Source organism: Ascaphus truei, chromosome 20, assembly GCF_040206685.1.
Source record: "Ascaphus truei isolate aAscTru1 chromosome 20, aAscTru1.hap1, whole genome shotgun sequence".
Taxonomy (NCBI): Eukaryota; Metazoa; Chordata; class Amphibia; order Anura; family Ascaphidae; genus Ascaphus; species Ascaphus truei.
Genome location: NC_134502.1, coordinates 1 through 18,173, shown reverse-complemented (window position 1 = coordinate 18,173; position 18,173 = coordinate 1).

The following is an 18,173-nucleotide window of genomic DNA, read 5'->3' as shown; positions in this document are numbered from 1 at the left end:
CCGATTGGTTGAAGTACAATGTGACATCTTCCATTTTTTTTTTTTTAAAGGAAGTGATATCATCTTTAAGGGATTGTGAGATATTCCATGTGGTACACTCACAATATGATTGGTTCCAGTACCATGTGATGGCAGCCGTTTTTTTTTTAAAAGATGTGACATCATTCATAAAGATGAACTCATACACTACTTCTATACAGAAGTATCATACACACACACACACACACTTACATCACATGCATTCAGGGACCATTTAACACCTCAGGTCATAAATTGCATACTGCACAGGGGGAGGGATAACCTTCACCCACAGATGCTTTGTTTCAAGAAAGTTTTTTGGCTGAATCAATTGTAACACCGCCCGAAGAAATTTTTATATACATATAAAATCAAAAATGAAGAGACGATACCGTTCTCCAGCTAACAAAATGCGTTTATTTGTGCGAGCTTTCGTGATACACTGTTCTCTTCTTACGGCGGTGTTACAATGAATAAAGCAGGCAAGGGTTTACTTAAAAACTATGTCTCTTGGAATGTTATCTGTATAACGCAGTATCTGTATATATACGCAGATATATATATATATATATATACGTATCTATCTGTCCAAGAGATACTGGATACACACAGAGATAGAGAGATACACACACACAGAGATAGAGAAATAATGTACCCCCAGACAGAGAGATACACACACACACACACACCTGTAGAGGTGTGATCCCACCTCTGCCACCAGTAAATATATAGCCTGTCACTGGAGACCAGGAATTTACACCTTTATACCAGGATCATATCACAGAGCAAAGCCAAGAAGTAAAACACAATTGTCATTTAATTGAACAGACGTACATACAGTGAATTACAATAATACACAAGAAAATACACTTACTGGGGGTCTGGGCTACACAACTCACCTTTCCTAGTCGAAATAGCACAGAAAACAAAGTCTTTACACAGTCCTTTAGATGACCGGGACTAAGCCCGAAAAGTCCTGCCGCCACCGCTCTTTCCACTCTCGAGGTGCTGAAATCCCTTGACCGGGAGCGATTACCAAACGTCCTGGTACTCTTTTCGGCGTGTGGTTCCAGCTGCGACCGCTACATTCTATTCTCAGAACTTGGCCCCCGAAAAATGGGACTTAGAAAATGTCTTGCCTTGAGATTCCTGAAGCCGGCTCGCGCCTATTTCCCACAGAGCATCTTTTGGTCGGTTCGAATCTGCCACTGCTCTCTTGGCGCTTAGAACATCCTGAGCTGATTGGCTGCTAGGTTTCATATAGGATGTCAGCCCCATTCACAGAATACCTCAGCCAATCAAAGCGTGGGAATTTTGCCACCAGCCTATCAGCGATTTGCCGGTGCCCTGAAGCAGCGGGCACGGATTTCAATTCTGCAAAGGGGCATGCGCCAACCTGGCACCTTTGCCTCTTAGCATAATGAACCCCCTGCTGAGCCAGGCTCCTCAGAGTCTGGGGACAGGGCAAATGGTTGCCGGATAGCCCTTATTCATGCCAGGACGTGGGTACTCAAGCATAACTGCGGTACCCCACCCGCCCTAACACCTTGGCATCTCTGTGGCTTTCATGTCCGGGACCCGAGCAGACTGAGTGGCACCGCCTTGGTAGCCATCTGGTCTCTCGGAACCCGGGACTTAGAAATCCCCAGCTCATATACAGTGCACAAAGCTTTATACATTATAAACATTCCGTTTAATTAAATATACTTGGATACGGTGTCTTACTAAAAATGTCTGAGTCCTTCTTTGGTGTCAGGGATAGAAGAAGAAGTTATACTCTATTCTCACTCGCCATATTCCGGCCACACTGCAAAAATCTGACTTTACACTTTTAAAATAAAGAAACATCGCAGCTTTATCCTACAGTATAGCCGGAGCACCCCCTGAACCCCTATACAAGGTTCAGGGTAACTTGGGCATGAGCTTTGCACCCCCCCCCCTCTATACTAGGGACCTCTGTACCGTTCTGGGGATACCTTGATCCCCTATGCCCCTTTTACCTTTCTGGTCTGTGCTGAAGCAGGCACTCCTGCCGGTGAGCTGCAAGAACGTTTTCAGGGTAGGATTTTGACCAGAGCATTGTGCTTCAAGGTATCCAAGAATCTGACCTTATTCCCAGCTACATTTTTGGGGTCTCAAGTAACCTTGGACCCCCGCTACATAGTCACAATCTGAAAAGACTTTATCCGCAGACCCCCCCTGAAACTCACAGCCCCGCGATCTCTGTTTCCTGGCACTGCTGGAAAGGCAAAATGATAAAAATTCTTTGTCGCATATGTTACATACAGGCACAGCAGTATACACACAACAGCCAGGTCCAAGAGCTGACACTCTAGGGCCCCAAAACATGGATCAGGGGTAACCAAGTTGGCTAGACCTTTATTAGTGAGCCTGGTTACCCCCTCACCGTCACGGTAGATACATACACACAGGGGTAGATACATAGACACACAGGGGTAGATACATACACACACAAAGTGATACATACACACAGGGATAGATACATACACGCACACAGTGATACATACACACAGGGATAGATACATACACACACAGTGATACATACACACAGGGGTAGATACATACACACACACAGTGATACATACACACACAGGGATAGATACATACACACACAGTGATACATACACACAGGGATAGATACATACACACAGGGGTAGATACATACACACAGGGGTAGATACATACACACACAGTGATACATACACACAGGGGTAGATATATACACACAGGGGTAGATACATACACACAGGGGTAGATACATACACACGGGGATAGATACATACACACACAGTGATACATACACACAGGGGTAGATACATACACACAGGGGTAGATACATACACACAGTGATACATAGACACACACAGTGATACATACACACAGGGATAGATACATACACACACACAGTGATACACACACACACAGTGATACATACACACAGGGATAGATACATACACACAGGGATAGATACATACACGCACACAGTGATACATACACACACAGGGATAGATACACACACACACAGTGATACATACACACAGGGATAGATACATACACACACACAGTGATACATACACACAGGGGTAGATACATACACACACACAGTGATACATACACACACAGGGATAGATACATAGACACACAGTGATACATACACACAGGGATAGATACATACACACAGGGATAGATACATACACACACAGTGATACATACACACACAGGGATAGATACATACACACACACACACAGTGATACATACACACAGGGATAGATACATACACACAGGGGTAGATACATACACACAGTGATACATACACACACAGTGATACATCACACAGGGATAGATACATACACACACAGTGATACATACACACACAGGGATAGATACATACACACACAGTGATACATACACACACAGGGATAGATACATACACACACAGTGATACATACACACACAGTGATACATACACACAGGGATAGATACATACACACACAGTGATACATACACACACAGTGATACATACACACAGGGGTAGATACATACACACAGTGATACATACACACACAGTGATACATAGACACACAGTGATACATAGACACACAGTGATACATACACACAGGGATAGATACATACACACATAGTGATACATACACACGCAGTGATACACACACACACAGGGATAGATACATACACACACAGTGATACATACACACAGGGATAGAAACACACAGGGATAGATACATACACACGCACAGTGATGCATACACACAGGGGTAGATACATACACACAGTGATACATACACACACAGTGATACATACACACACAGTGATACATAGACACACAGTGATACATACACACACAGTGATAGATACACACAAAGTGTTACATACACACACAGTGATACATACACACACAGTGATACATAGACACACAGTGATACATACACACAGGGGTAGATACATACACACAGGGATAGATACATACACACAGGGATAGATGCATACACACAGGGATAGATACATACACACAGGGATAGATACATACACACAGGGATAGATACATACACACAGGGATAGATACATACACACAGGGATAGATACATACACACAGGGGTAGATACATACACACAGGGGTAGATACATACACACAGGGGTAGATACATACACACAGGGGTAGATACATACACACACAGGGATAGATACACACACACAGGGATAGATACATACACACACAGTGATACATACACACACAGTGATACATACACACACAGTGATACATACACACGGATTGATACATACACACAGTGATACATACACACAGGGATAGATACATACACACACAGGGGTAGATACATACACACAGGGATAGATACATACACACAGGGATAGATACATACACACAGGGGTAGATACATACACACAGGGATAGATACATACACACAGGGGTAGATACATACACACAGGGGTAGATACATACACACACAGTGATACATACACACAGGGGTAGATACATACACACAGGGGTAGATACATACACACAGGGGTAGATACATACACACAGGGGTAGATACATACACACAGGGGTAGATACATACACACAGGGGTAGATACATACACACAGGGATAGATACATACACACAGGGATAGATACATACACACAGGGGTAGATACATACACACACAGTGATACATACACACACAGTGATACATACACACACAGTGATACATACACACACAGTGATATATAGACACACAGTGATACATACACACACACAGTGATACATACACACACACAGGGATAGATACATACACACACACAGTGATACATACACACACACACAGGGATAGATACATACACACACACAGGGATAGATACATACACACAGGGATAGATACATACACACACACAGTGATACATACACACAGGGATAGATACATACACACACAGTGATACATACACACAGGGGTAGATACATACACACACAGTGATACATACACACAGGGATAGATACATACACACACAGTGATACATACACACACAGTGATACATACACACAGGGATAGATACATACACACAGGGGTAGATACATACACACAGGGGTAGATACATACACACAGGGGTAGATACATACACACAGGGGTAGATACATACACACAGGGGTAGATACATACACACAGGGGTAGATACATACACACAGGGGTAGATACATACACACAGGGGTAGATACATACACACAGGGGTAGATACATACACACAGGGGTAGATACATACACACAGGGGTAGATACATACACACAGGGGTAGATACATACACACAGGGGTAGATACATACACACAGGGATAGATACATACACACAGGGGTAGATACATACACACACAGGGGTAGATACATACACACACAGGGGTAGATACATACACACAGGGATAGATACATACACACACAGTGATACATACACACAGGGATAGATACATACACACAGGGGTAGATACATACACACACAGGGGTAGATACATACACACACAGGGGTAGATACATACACACAGGGGTAGATACATACACACAGGGATAGATACATACACACACAGTGATATATAGACACACAGTGATACATACACACAGGGGTAGATACATACACACACAGTGATACATACACACAGGGATAGATATATAGACACACAGTGATACATACACACAGGGATAGATACACACACAGTGATACATACACACACAGTGATACATACACACACAGTGATACATACACACAGGGGTAGATATATAGACACACAGTGATACATACACACAGGGATAGCTACGTACACACACAGTGTCCTGCAAAATATTGCAAGCGCGAGTGGGTGGGGGGGGGCGTGTCCGCGCATTGACTGGCGCTGATTGGTTGCTGAAGGGTCATGTGACCCTTCAGCGCGCACGAAAATCAACTTTCTCTGTCTCCCCAAGTGCCGCGTGGCCATACAGATTGATTTTAAATGAAGTGAAGCGTAAAGCGTGGACGCAACATTATTCGCAGATGTGATTTTTTTATTGAGAGAGAGAGAGTTTGGGAGAGAGAGAGAAGAGAGAGTGAGTTTGAGAGAGAGTTTGAGAGAGAGTTTGAGAGAGGGTGAGTTTGAGAGAGAGAGAGAGACAAGAGAAAGAGTGAGTTTGAGAGAGAGAGTTTGAGAGAGAAAGAGTGAGTTTGAGAGAGAGCAAGTTTGAGAGACTGAGTTGAGAGAGTGAGTTTGAGAGAGAGAGAGAGATTGAGAGTGAGTTTGAGAGAGAGAAGGTGAGTTTGAGAGAGAGAGAGAAGAGAGAGACTGAGTTTGAGAGAGAGTTTGAGAGAGGGTGAGTTTGAGAGAGACAGTGGAGAGACAAGAGAAAGAGTGAGTTTGAGAGAGAGTGAATTTGAGAGAGAGCGAGTTTGAGAGACTGAGTTGAGAGAGTGAGTTTGAGAGTGAGAGAGAAGAGAGTGAGTTTGAGAGAGAATTTGAGAGAGAGTGAGTTTGAGAGAGAATTTGAGAGGGTGAGTTTGAGAGAGAGAGAGAGAGACAAGAGAAAGAGTGAGTTTGAGAGAGAGTGAGTTTGAGAGAGGGTGAGTTTGAGAGAGAGAGAGAGAGAGAGAGACAAGAGAGAGAGTGAGTTTGTGAGAGAGAGAGAGATTGAGAGTGAGTTTGAGAGAAAGTGCGTTTGAGAGAGAGAGAGAGTTTGAGAGAGAGAGAGAGAGTTTGAGAGAGAGAGAGAGAGTTTGAGAGAGAGAGAGTTTGAGAGTGAGTGAGTTTGAGAGAGAGTGAGTGAGTTTGAGAGAGAGAGAGAGAAAGAGAAAGTGAGTTTGAGAGAGAGAAAGTGAGTTTGAGAGTGAGTGAGTTTGAGAGAGAGTGAGTTTGAGAGAGTGAATGAGTTTGAGAGAGTGAGTTTGAGAGAGTGAGTGAGTTTGAGAGAGAGTGAGAGTTTGAGAGAGAGAGAGAGAGAGAGAGTTTGATAGTGAGTGAGTTTGAGAGAGAGAGAGAGAGAGAGAGAAAGAGAAAGTGAGTTTGAGAGAGTGAGTGAGTTTGAGAGAGAGTGAGTGAGTTTGGGAGTGAGTGAGAGAGCGAGAGAGTTACAACTCCAGCACGGGGCGGGTCCCGGGTTCCTGAGGACACAGTTTGACCCCGTGGACAGGCGAGAGCACAGAGCTGTGCACAGCCACGAGAAGCCGCAGGTCCCTATGTGCCGCCGGCGCCACACCCCACCGCGGGCACTGTGATAAGAGAGATAGGTGCAAGTGTTATTAAGGAATGTGCGGCCTCCCGTTTCCCTTCCCACTGCCAAGGACAGCCCGGGGGGGCGGGGGACGTCAGATATTTAACCCTCTGGGCACTTTCACACCTCTTAGAGAGTTTAGTCCATAAGGACAATAGGAACTATTCATTCGGTGTTGGATATAATGGCGCTTACCCTGAAGGGGTTAACTGGCGTCAAATCGTGTTTTGATCAGAAGACGCAATTAAACCGCTGTTTCTAGACTTGGCATCAAAATGTAGAAATGTCCTTAAAAGCGGTGCTAGCCAATTGGGGAGGAGGGCGGGGGGTCTGTGTATGGGGGAGGAGGGCGGGGGGGTCTGTGTATGGGGGAGGAGGGCGGGGGGGTCTGTGTATTGGGTCTGTGTATGGGGGAGGAGGGCGGGTCGTCGGTGTATGGGGGAGGAGGGCGGGGGGTCGGTGTATGGGGGAGGAGGGCGGGGGGTCGGTGTATGGGGGAGGAGGGCGGGGGGTCGGTGTATGGGGGAGGAGGGCGGGGGGGGTCGGTGTATGGGGGAGGAGGGCGGGGGGGGTCGGTGTATGGGGGAGGAGGGCGGGGGGGGTCGGTGTATGGGGGAGGAGGGCGGGGGGGTCAATGTATGGGGGAGGAGAGCGGGGGGGTCGGTGTATGGGGGAGGAGGGCGGAGGGGTCGGTGTATGGGGGAGGAGGGCAGGGGGGTCTGTGTATGGGGGAGGAGGGCAGGGGGGTCGGTGTTTGGGGGAGGAGAGTGGGGGGGTCGGTGTATGGGGGAGGAGGGCGGGGGGTCGGTGTATGGGGGAGGAGGGCGGGGTCTGTGTATTTGGTGAGGAAGGCGGGGGGTCTGTGTATTTGGGAGGAGGGCGGGTCGTCTGTGTATTTGGGAGGAGGGCGGGGTCGTCTGTGTATTTGGGAGGAGGGCGGGGTCTGTGTGTTTGGGAGGAGGGCGGGGTCTGTGTGTTTGGGAGGAGGGCGGGGTCTGTGTGTTTGGGAGGAGGGCGGGGTCTGTGTGTTTGGGAGGAGGGCGGGGTCTGTGTGTATGGGAGGAGGGCGGGGGGTCTGTGTATTTGGGAAGAGGGTGGGGTCTGTGTATTTGGGAGGAGGGCGGGGTCTGTGTATTTGGGAGGAGGGCGGGGTCTGTGTATTTGGGAGGAGGGCGGGGTCTGTGTATTTGGGAGGAGGGCGGGGTCTGTGTATGGGGGAGGAGGGCGGGGTCTGTGTATGGGGGAGGAGGGCGGGGTCTGTGTATGGGGGAGGAGGGCGGGGTCTGTGTATGGGGGAGGCGGGCGGGGTCTGTGTATGGGGGAGGAGGGCGGGGTCTGTGTATGGGGGAGGAGGGCGGGGTCTGTGTATGGGGGAGGAGGGCGGGGTCTGTGTATGGGGGAGGAGGGCGGGGTCTGTGTATGGGGGAGGAGGGCGGGGTCTGTGTATGGGGGAGGAGGGCGGGGTCTGTGTATGGGGGAGGAGGGCGGGGTCTGTGTGTAGAGGGAGAAAGGGGTGGCCCGGTATTAAAGGGGTTGCACCCCATTTGGCCACCCCTGACCCCACCAGGGAGACAAGGGGTTAACTGGACTGAGGTCCAGAAATGTGATTTCACCCCTGTTATAACATGTAAATGTGTATTTTCCTGTTGCCCCTCTGTTATTGTACCTCAGTGTCTGCACACACACACTAGAATCCATCCGGGAGCACAAGGGTTAATAGTCTGTTAATACTGTGTCTCAAGGTATGGACAAAGCTTCAGCGAAATTCCTTCGCTATCAGGATGACAGATGGCCCTAGAGTTCCAATGGCTAGAACTTAAGTTTTGTTCAAAAGGTTTTATCACCCTGAGGGTGGAGGAGGCGCATACCATAGCAGTTTTTAAGTGTCCCACTTATTACTGTCCAACACAGGTTATCTTGTCCAAGATCCGGAGGGGTAGCTGGCCTGGCATTCCATTTGGACATGTGGGGCCTCAGAAAGGAGACCCCAGAGTTCCACTGCACATGTGCCAGCTAGCAGGGGGGCCTGTCCTAAAATGTGTCCCCCCATCAAAGATTGGCTGGAGATAATTGCAAACCAATCACAGGTTCTTAATGTTACAGATAGAGGGACAAAGGGTTTATAACCTGCTGGTCCCCATCTATCCTTTGTCTTCATTTTTGGTCTTCATGCAAAGTCTTCATTCGTTTTCGTTTGCTGATATGGTAACCTGATCTCACCTGAATGATTTCCTGACTGCTGAGAGAAATGCTACATCATACTTCTCATTCCCCAACACCAATGTAAGTGTACTTCTTGTTTGTTACTGCATTATCTGTTGTGTTCACCTTTATTCTAAGGAATAAATACAATTTATTCTATCTTAAGCCTCGTTCAGTTCAAACCCAATTATTTTTGTGTAATATTAATGACTGTGGAAGCTATCGTCACACTGTGTATGGGGGAGGAGGGCGGGGTCTGTGTATGGGGGAGGAGGGCGGGGTCTGTGTATGGGGGAGGAGGGCGGGGTCTGTGTATGGGGGAGGAGGGCGGGGTCTGTGTATGGGGGAGGAGGGCGGGGTCTGTGTATGGGGGAGCAGGGCGGGGTCTGTGTATGGGGGAGCAGGGCGGGGTCTGTGTATGGGGGAGCAGGGCGGGGTCTGTGTATGGGGGAGCAGGGCGGGGTCTGTGTATGGGGGAGCAGGGCGGGGTCTGTGTATGGGGGAGCAGGGCGGGGTCTGTGTATGGGGGAGCAGGGCGGGGTCTGTGTATGGGGGAGCAGGGCGGGGTCTGTGTATGGGGGAGCAGGGCGGGGTCTGTGTATGGGGGAGGAGGGCGGGGTCTGTGTATGGGGGAGGAGGGCGGGGTCTGTGTATGGGGGAGGAGGGCGGGGTCTGTGTATGGGGGAGGAGGGCGGGGTCTGTGTATGGGGGAGGAGGGCGGGGTCTGTGTATGGGGGAGGAGGGCGGGGTCTGTGTATGGGGGAGGAGGGCGGGGTCTGTGTATGGGGGAGGAGGGCGGGGTCTGTGTATGGGGGAGGAGGGCGGGGTCTGTGTATGGGGGAGGAGGGCGGGGTCTGTGTATGGGGGAGGAGGGCGGGGTCTGTGTATGGGGGAGGAGGGCGGGGTCTGTGTATGGGGGAGGAGGGCGGGGTCTGTGTATGGGGGAGGAGGGCGGGGTCTGTGTATGGGGGAGGAGGGCGGGGTCTGTGTATGGGGGAGGAGGGCGGGGTCTGTGTATGGGGGAGGAGGGCGGGGTCTGTGTATGGGGGAGGAGGGCGGGGTCTGTGTATGGGGGAGGAGGGCGGGGTCTGTGTATGGGGGAGGAGGGCGGGGTCTGTGTATGGGGGAGGAGGGCGGGGTCTGTGTATGGGGGAGGAGGGCGGGGTCTGTGTATGGGGGAGGAGGGCGGGGTCTGTGTATGGGGGAGGAGGGCGGGGTCTGTGTATGGGGGAGGAGGGCGGGGTCTGTTTATGGGGGAGGAGGGCGGGGTCTGTGTATGGGGAGGAGGGCGGGGTCTGTGTATGGGGAGGAGGGCGGGGTCTGTGTATGGGGAGGAGGGCGGGGTCTGTGTATGGGGAGGAGGGCGGGGTCTGTGTATGGGGAGGAGGGCGGGGTCTGTGTATGGGGAGGAGGGCGGGGTCTGTGTATGGGGAGGAGGGCGGGGTCTGTGTATGGGGAGGAGGGCGGGGTCTGTGTATGGGGAGGAGGGCGGGGTCTGTGTATGGGGAGGAGGGCGGGGTCTGTGTATGGGGAGGAGGGCGGGGTCTGTGTATGGGAGGAGGGCGGGGTCTGTGTATGGGGAGGAGGGCGGGGTCTGTGTATGGGGAGGAGGGCGGGGTCTGTGTATGGGGAGGAGGGCGGGGTCTGTGTATGGGGAGGAGGGCGGGGTCTGTGTATGGGGAGGAGGGCGGGGTCTGTGTATGGGGAGGAGGGCGGGGTCTGTGTATGGGGAGGAGGGCGGGGTCTGTGTATGGGGAGGAGGGCGGGGTCTGTGTATGGGGGAGGAGGGCGGGGTCTGTGTATGGGGGAGGAAGGCGGGGTCTGTGTATGGGGGAGGAGGGCGGGGTCTGTGTATGGGGGAGGAGGGCGGGGTCTGTGTATGGGGGAGGAGGGCGGGGTGTGTGTATGGGGGAGGAGGGCGGGGTGTGTGTATGGGGGAGGAGGGCGGGGTGTGTGTATGGGGAGGAGGGCGGGGTGTGTGTATGGGGAGGAGGGCGGGGTGTGTGTATGGGGAGGAGGGCGGGGTGTGTGTATGGGGAGGAGGGCGGGGTGTGTGTATGGGGAGGAGGGCGGGGTGTGTGTATGGGGAGGAGGGCGGGGTGTGTGTATGGGGAGGAGGGCGGGGTGTGTGTATGGGGAGGAGGGCGGGGTGTGTGTATGGGGAGGAGGGCGGGGTGTGTGTATGGGGAGGAGGGCGGGGTGTGTGTATGGGGAGGAGGGCGGGGTCTGTGTATGGGGAGGAGGGCGGGGTCTGTGTATGGGGAGGAGGGCGGGGTCTGTGTATGGGGGAGGAGGGCGGGGTCTGTGTATGGGGGAGGAGGGCGGGGTCTGTGTATGGGGGAGCAGGGCGGGGTCTGTGTATGGGGGAGCAGGGCGGGGTCTGTGTATGGGGGAGCAGGGCGGGGTCTGTGTATGGGGGAGCAGGGCGGGGTCTGTGTATGGGGGAGCAGGGCGGGGTCTGTGTATGGGGGAGGAGGGCGGGGTCTGTGTATGGGGGAGGAGGGCGGGGTCTGTGTATGGGGGAGGAGGGCGGGGTCTGTGTATGGGGGAGGAGGGCGGGGTCTGTGTATGGGGGAGGAGGGCGGGGTCTGTGTATGGGGGAGGAGGGCGGGGTCTGTGTATGGGGGAGGAGGGCGGGGTCTGTGTATGGGGGAGGAGGGCGGGGTCTGTGTATGGGGGAGGAGGGCGGGGTCTGTGTATGGGGGAGGAGGGCGGGGTCTGTGTATGGGGGAGGAGGGCGGGGTCTGTGTATGGGGGAGGAGGGCGGGGTCTGTGTATGGGGGAGGAGGGCGGGGTCTGTGTATGGGGGAGGAGGGCGGGGTCTGTGTATGGGGGAGGAGGGCGGGGTCTGTGTATGGGGGAGGAGGGCGGGGTCTGTGTATGGGGGAGGAGGGCGGGGTCTGTGTATGGGGGAGGAGGGCGGGGTCTGTGTATGGGGGAGGAGGGCGGGGTCTGTGTATGGGGGAGGAGGGCGGGGTCTGTGTATGGGGGAGGAGGGCGGGGTCTGTGTATGGGGGAGGAGGGCGGGGTCTGTGTATGGGGGAGGAGGGCGGGGTCTGTGTATGGGGGAGGAGGGCGGGGTCTGTTTATGGGGGAGGAGGGCGGGGTCTGTGTATGGGGAGGAGGGCGGGGTCTGTGTATGGGGAGGAGGGCGGGGTCTGTGTATGGGGAGGAGGGCGGGGTCTGTGTATGGGGAGGAGGGCGGGGTCTGTGTATGGGGAGGAGGGCGGGGTCTGTGTATGGGGAGGAGGGCGGGGTCTGTGTATGGGGAGGAGGGCGGGGTCTGTGTATGGGGAGGAGGGCGGGGTCTGTGTATGGGGAGGAGGGCGGGGTCTGTGTATGGGGAGGAGGGCGGGGTCTGTGTATGGGGAGGAGGGCGGGGTCTGTGTATGGGAGGAGGGCGGGGTCTGTGTATGGGGAGGAGGGCGGGGTCTGTGTATGGGGAGGAGGGCGGGGTCTGTGTATGGGGAGGAGGGCGGGGTCTGTGTATGGGGAGGAGGGCGGGGTCTGTGTATGGGGAGGAGGGCGGGGTCTGTGTATGGGGAGGAGGGCGGGGTCTGTGTATGGGGAGGAGGGCGGGGTCTGTGTATGGGGAGGAGGGCGGGGTCTGTGTATGGGGGAGGAGGGCGGGGTCTGTGTATGGGGGAGGAAGGCGGGGTCTGTGTATGGGGGAGGAGGGCGGGGTCTGTGTATGGGGGAGGAGGGCGGGGTCTGTGTATGGGGGAGGAGGGCGGGGTGTGTGTATGGGGGAGGAGGGCGGGGTGTGTGTATGGGGAGGAGGGCGGGGTGTGTGTATGGGGAGGAGGGCGGGGTGTGTGTATGGGGAGGAGGGCGGGGTGTGTGTATGGGGAGGAGGGCGGGGTGTGTGTATGGGGAGGAGGGCGGGGTGTGTGTATGGGGAGGAGGGCGGGGTGTGTGTATGGGGAGGAGGGCGGGGTGTGTGTATGGGGAGGAGGGCGGGGTGTGTGTATGGGGAGGAGGGCGGGGTGTGTGTATGGGGAGGAGGGCGGGGTGTGTGTATGGGGAGGAGGGCGGGGTCTGTGTATGGGGAGGAGGGCGGGGTCTGTGTATGGGGAGGAGGGCGGGGTCTGTGTATGGGGGAGGAGGGCGGGGTCTGTGTATGGGGGAGGAGGGCGGGGTCTGTGTATGGGGGAGGAGGGCGGGGTCTGTGTATGGGGGAGGAGGGCGGGGTCTGTGTATGGGGGAGGAGGGCGGGGTCTGTGTATGGGGGAGGAGGGCGGGGTCTGTGTATGGGGGAGGAGGGCGGGGTCTGTGTATGGGGGAGGAGGGCGGGGTCTGTGTATGGGGGAGGAGGGCGGGGTCTGTGTATGGGGGAGGAGGGCGGGGTCTGTGTATGGGGGAGGATTGCGGGGTCTGTGTATGGGGGAGGAGGGCGGGGTCTGTGTATGGGGGAGGAGGGCGGGGTCTGTGTATGGGGGAGGAGGGCGGGGTCTGTGTATGGGGGAGGAGGGCGGGGTCTGTGTATGGGGGAGGAGGGCGGGGTCTGTGTATGGGGGAGGAGGGCGGGGTCTGTGTATGGGGGAGGAGGGCGGGGTCTGTGTATGGGGGGAGGAGGGCGGGGTCTGTGTATGGGGGGAGGAGGGCGGGGTCTGTGTATGGGGGGAGGAGGGCGGGGTCTGTGTATGGGGGGAGGAGGGCGGGGTCTGTGTATGGGGGAGGAGGGCGGGGTCTGTGTATGGGGGAGGAGGGCGGGGTCTGTGTATGGGGGAGGAGGGCGGGGTCTGTGTATGGGGAGGAGGGCGGGGTCTGTGTATGGGGAGGAGGGCGGGGTCTGTGTATGGGGAGGAGGGCGGGGTCTGTGTATGGGGAGGAGGGCGGGGTCTGTGTATGGGGAGGAGGGCGGGGTCTGTGTATGGGGAGGAGGGCGGGGTCTGTGTATGGGGGAGGAGGGCGGGGTCTGTGTATGGGGGAGGAGGGCGGGGTCTGTGTATGGGGGAGGAGGGCGGGGTCTGTGTATGGGGAGGAGGGCGGGGTCTGTGTATGGGGAGGAGGGCGGGGTCTGTGTATGGGGAGGAGGGCGGGGTCTGTGTATGGGGAGGAGGGCGGGGTCTGTGTATGGGGGGGAGGGCGGGGTCTGTGTATGGGGGGGAGGGCGGGGTCTGTGTATGGGGAGGAGGGCGGGGTCTGTGTATGGGGGGGAGGGCGGGGTCTGTGTATGGGGGGGAGGGCGGGGTCTGTGTATGGGGGGGGAGGGCGGGGTCTGTGTATGGGGGAGGAGGGCGGGGTCTGTGTATGGGGGAGGAGGGCGGGGTCTGTGTATGGGGGAGGAGGGCGGGGTCTGTGTATGGGGGAGGAGGGCGGGGTCTGTGTATGGGGGAGGAGGGCGGGGTCTGTGTATGGGGGAGGAGGGCGGGGTCTGTGTATGGGGGAGGAGGGCGGGGTCTGTGTATGGGGGAGGAGGGCGGGGTCTGTGTATGGGGGAGGAGGGCGGGGTCTGTGTATGGGGGAGGAGGGCGGGGTCTGTGTATGGGGGAGGAGGGCGGGGTCTGTGTATGGGGGAGGAGGGCGGGGTCTGTGTATGGGGGAGGAGGGCGGGGTCTGTGTATGGGGGAGGAGGGCGGGGTCTGTGTATGGGGGAGGAGGGCGGGGTCTGTGTATGGGGGAGGAGGGCGGGGTCTGTGTATGGGGGAGGAGGGCGGGGGGTCTGTGTATGGGGGAGGAGGGCGGGGGGTCTGTGTATGGGGGAGGAGGGCGGGGTCTGTGTATGGGGGAGGAGGGCGGGGTCTGTGTATGGGGGAGGAGGGCGGGGTCTGTGTATGGGGGAGGAGGGCGGGGTCTGTGTATGGGGGAGGAGGGCGGGGTCTGTGTATGGGGGAGGAGGGCGGGGTCTGTGTATGGGGGAGGAGGGCGGGGTCTGTGTATGGGGGAGGAGGGCGGGGTCTGTGTATGGGGGAGGAGGGCGGGGTCTGTGTATGGGGGAGGAGGGCGGGGTCTGTGTATGGGGGAGGAGGGCGGGGTCTGTGTATGGGGGAGGAGGGCGGGGTCTGTGTATGGGGGAGGAGGGCGGGGTCTGTGTATGGGGGAGGAGGGCGGGGTCTGTGTATGGGGGGAGGAGGGCGGGGTCTGTGTATGGGGGGAGGAGGGCGGGGTCTGTGTATGGGGGGAGGAGGGCGGGGTCTGTGTATGGGGGGAGGAGGGCGGGGTCTGTGTATGGGGGAGGAGGGCGGGGTCTGTGTATGGGGGAGGAGGGCGGGGTCTGTGTATGGGGGAGGAGGCCGGGGGGGTCTGTGTATGTGGGAGGAGGCCGGGGGGGTCTGTGTATTTGGGAGGAGGCCGGGGGGGTCTGTGTATTTGGGAGGAGGCCGGGGGGGTCTGTGTATTTGGGAGGAGGCCGGGGGGGTCTGTGTATTTGGGAGGAGGCCGGGGGGGTCTGTGTATTTGGGAGGAGGCCGGGGGGGTCTGTGTATTTGGGAGGAGGCCGGGGGGGTCTGTGTATTTGGGAGGAGGCCGGGGGGGTCTGTGTATTTGGGAGGAGGCCGGGGGGGTCTGTGTATTTGGGAGGAGGCCGGGGGGGTCTGTGTATTTGGGAGGAGGGCGGTGGGGTCTGTGTATTTGGGAGGAGGGCGGTGGGGTCTGTGTATTTGGGAGGAGGGCGGTGGGGTCTGTGTATTTGGGAGGAGGGCGGGGGGGTCTGTGTATTTGGGAGGAGGGCGGGGGGGTCTGTGTATTTGGGAGGAGGGCGGGGGGGTCTGTGTATTTGGGAGGAGGGCGGGGGGGTCTGTGTATTTGGGAGGAGGGCGGGGGGTCTGTGTATTTGGGAGGAGGGCGGTGGGGTCTGTGTATTTGGGAGGAGGGCGGGAGTCTGTGTATTTGGGAGGAGGGCGAGGGGTCTGTATTTGGGAGGAGGGCGGGGGTTCTGTGTATTTGGGAGGAGGGCGGGGTCTGTGTATTTGGGAGGAGGGCGGGGGGTCTGTGTATTTGGGAGGAGGGCGGGGGGTCTGTGTATTTGGGAGGAGGGCGGGGGGTCTGTGTATTTGGGAGGAGGGCGAGGGGTCTGTGTTTTTTGGGAGGAGGGCGGGGGTCTGTGTATTTGGGCGGAGGGCGGGGGTCTGTGTATTTGGGCGGAGGGCGGGGGGTCTGTGTATTTGGGAGGAGGGCGGGGGGTCTGTGTATTTGGGAGGAGGGCGGGGGGTCTGTGTATTTGGGAGGAGGGCGGGGGTCTGTGTATTTGGGAGGAGGGCGGGGGGTCTGTGTATTTGGGAGGAGGGCGAGGGGTCTGTGTTTTTTGGGAGGAGGGCGGGGGTCTGTGTATTTGGGCGGAGGGCGGGGGTCTGTGTATTTGGGCGGAGGGCGGGGGGTCTGTGTATTTGGGAGGAGGGCGGGGGGTCTGTGTATTTGGGAGGAGGGTGGGTTCTGTGTATTTGGGAGGAGGGCGGGGTCTGTGTATGGGGGAGGAGGGGTCTGTGTATTTGGGAGGACGGGGGGGTCTGCGTATTTGCATAGAGCAAATAGTTTGTGAATTTGTTTTCTATAACTGTGAGGGCGACATTATTCCTAGCTGCTTACCCCATTAAAGTATTGTAGCATTACGAACACATTCTGTAATAGGGGGTGGCTCGGAGCTCACCTGGTTCTGTTTAGTTAAATAGTTCTCTGGAGGTGGCTGGCCCGTCGTCTGAGGTTCTGAGCCCCTTACCAGTTCTCCAGTTGGCAACACGGTATAATACACCTCAGTGTAACATCGACTGCTCCACCCCGCCACCCCCCCCCCCACCCATTACCTTAGTCACACAGCCAACAAAACCCGTGAGATTCGTGTGACATGCTCTTTCCCCAGTTAACCCATCCTGACCGGGCTCTCGCACGTTCTCTGGATATTCCACCATTCCTGTGCGCGTCTGGAGTTCGTTGCCATGATGAATACCTGGTCAAGGAGGACACATCTGTCCCGTATCACGGCTGCCCGTTTTTGCACACCCGCCTGCTTTATCATGAGAGAAAGAAGTCCTAAGGCGCATTGGGGGCCAAAAGAGTAAAGGATGACAACCCCCCCCCCCAAAAAAAAAAAACCCAATATATAGTGCAGTAGATATAGCAGCATTCATTCTCTCCGAGACCAGGGCACACTGCGTGACCTGTACCACCGGTTGGGAGACTTTTCCACGGTTCCACTACCCCTTTGGTAAATAAGTAACTCCTCACATCTCCCCTTAGCTGCCACCCTCCTGCACCAGAGAACGGCCTCTCGTTCTAGCGCCTCTCTCTTTCTTAAAATATGCTTCACTCCCGTACTTTGTTGAAACCCTTGAAAATTTCAATCATATCCCCTCCTCTCCCCCTCCCGTCCCCCCCAAGCGGGACACATTGAGGTCCTGTAGTCCTTCCTGATAAGTCGTAGGTATCAGTAGGAAAGGTGAAGGTGGAGGTAGGGAAGGGATGGCATGCTCTTGCGTCACCCTACGACAGCGCGTTGGGGGGCGCGCAGGGGGGCGCAGTGAATACCCACAAGCAAAGAAGAGGTGGCCCCCTACTTACCAGCACTCAAAGACTACAAATGCAAAAGACGGAAAACGGGGGAGCAATAAAAAGTGCGTTTTACTTGAATGTTAATTCAGATATACGTCCAACGATAAGACAAAGTGACTATCAGACAACAGCAACTGATCGGGGACAGAGAAGCTGCGTAGGGGAAGAGTTACTCATAGGTTAGTGACAGCGGCAGGTGTGTAAATAG